We start from the raw sequence: 2,674 nt of genomic DNA on the forward strand, positions 1-2,674 counted from the left end.
TATATATATATGTATGTATATATATATATATATATATATATATATAAATATATATATATATATATATATGCTCAAGCAATGTCGTCCTGATGGAAGGTTCCTCTAGGCAGCTTTCTACTGGATATTTGCCTACAGTGATACTCCCAGAGATTTAATCATAGGTCTCTAGAATTTTAACTCCTGGAGCGAGTATCCTTAAAATTTTTCTTAAGGATATCGCATAATATCTCGGGACGTATTTTTTTATACGACACATGCCAATCTTCACCCCGAATAGAGTTTTCGCTCTGAGGGGGAAGAGTGGCGAAATTGAACAGGAGCCGTCATCAAGGTTACCCAGGGGATCCCATTCCGTACTACTACAGGGTCCTATATGGCTACCCATTACTTGTTTAGTAGCGAACTGCGCACTGTGTACTCCCGCTTGCTCTTAGTATTTTCTGTCGCTATTTTGAGTACTTATCATGCATTCTCCAGCATCTTCTGCCTCTGAAAAGTTGAGTGTTTAATCTTTCCTGTGTATAATTTTTAGCTCCCTTCTCACCGTTAAATTAGCATAATTAAGATGTGTTTATCGGAGTTTAGCCGGTAACCGGAGGCGCCATTTTGAATGCTCTTGTTCGCCATATATGCCTTATTTAGTCAGTAGAACGACGTTCCCGGTATTTAGCTTTAATGAATTATACCTATTTAGGCAAAATTATACTAATGAAGATAAGATCATGCACGTATATTTCCTCTTCTTTAAATGTACCGATCATATACGTTAGAGTCTCGGTGATATAGCGTAGCCGAAATCTCGACCCGCGCTAGGCTAGCCTAGCCTATGCGCTTTAGTATACTTTTGTACATTTTCCCCGTTTACCCTCTTGTATCGTTTTATCAATTCGACAGGATATAGTATATATCCTAGAATTATTTATATAATTCGATACTCGTCTCTTTTAGAGATTTAAGGGTAAACCCTTCCTTCCCTCTGAGTATCGTCATTAGGCGACAACCCTATCTTGGTATGCCATTGAGTAGTGTACTCCGGCTTGACTAGGCTAGTGTTTCTGTCTTCCGTCTTTGCTGGTGAGTATCCCGGCTTTGATCTACGACAGTAACTCAGAGTATTCAGTCTTTATGCCGGCAACTCAGCTGCCGGGGGAGTAGTCACTCCCCTGCTGGCTTACAGTTACAGATATAGGAAGCTTGGCTTCCCTAGCTCGCAACCGAAGTGGTAGTACACTGCCGCCACCTTCTCCCTTGCGGTCTAAAAGACAAGTCTTATTTTGGCAAGGTCCTGGGCTGAAGAATTGATATTCTTCTGCCGCGCCAATATTGAAACGATGTTTCTAAGTTTTGACCAAAAGTGGCCGGCAATCGTGCCGCCTTCTCCCGACACAACACACAAGACCCTTTCCCTGCTCCTCTCTGTCCTTTAGCGATGTCCTAGTTATCGCAATGTCTTTGGCTGGTGTCCTAAAATCTCCCCGTTTGCCGGGGGGGGCTGTGGTGCCGGCGGGGCTCCTACATAGGCAGCTTGATTGCCGCTCTGACCATCCCCCTACGGACGGAAGGCTCTGGGAAAGGCTGTGCCGGCCATGACGGCTGCCGGTGCGAGACCCTGATGTCTTTGAGTGTTCTTCAGTCCTTTCTTGGACTGCCATCGACATCCCTGGAACCGGCAGAGTAGCCGGCAACAGATTCTGTGGCAGGGTAGAAGTTCGAATGAATCATTCCCGATTCCATTTTAACCCTCATTCGGGAAAAAGGCAGTAGGGTCAGTAGTACCTACACCCTTATTTATTGTACTAAAATATAATATTAAGGTAGCCTTCTCTCCATGCTTTCTCTCTCTCTCTGTCGCTAGCCGGTGCCGCCAGGTACTAGCCTAGCCGGCAGCATGCCGTCAGAACTACAGTATAAGCTTATACAGTAGCCCGTATTTCTGAAGTATAGTACATACTGCAGGCAGAAAACTATAGTATATATTGTACAGTAGTTTATATTTTCCAACATATTCTGTGTGTCCTCTCAAAGTCCATTGTTGAGACTAATTATAATATTGAAGTGGAGTATTCCTTTAATACCCTGATGAACCATAGTTCATCAGAACTTATATTTTAACCCTACAATATTGATATTCCTTTATGGAAGGGTTAGTGCTAGTATACACTAATTCTAACTCCAGCGATTAGAGCCCTTCCACTCTAGTTTTCCTTAAATAAGAAAATTGTATATAGTATTATTGAGGGAGGTCAGAGCAATTGGTTGGACAGGAGGCACAAATATGTGTCTTTCCTTTCTAGCTTACTATCCTAAGCTATAATGGTAATCATAATACCATTATATATATATATATATATATATGTATATATATATATATATATATATATATACATATATATATATATATATATATATATATTCATCAAGTTTGATAAATTACTGCATACTCATTTCATTTTCCTTTCTTTACAGGAGGAGCCAAAGGTGAAATGTGAGGTGATGTACTGTAACGACAAAAGTCGGAACTTTTGTGGTCACACTATGTGCAGGTCTCATGCCGCCTGCTCAGTCGCAACAGAAACCTTGAGGTATTGGGACCCCAAGGACTGCAATGTCTGCTCAGCCTTGGTAAACGAGGGTTTCGGCGATTCCAAAACGATGGAGTCGAGGGACGCAGTAA

Source organism: Palaemon carinicauda, unplaced genomic scaffold (assembly GCF_036898095.1).
Source record: "Palaemon carinicauda isolate YSFRI2023 unplaced genomic scaffold, ASM3689809v2 scaffold424, whole genome shotgun sequence".
Taxonomy (NCBI): domain Eukaryota; kingdom Metazoa; phylum Arthropoda; class Malacostraca; order Decapoda; family Palaemonidae; genus Palaemon; species Palaemon carinicauda.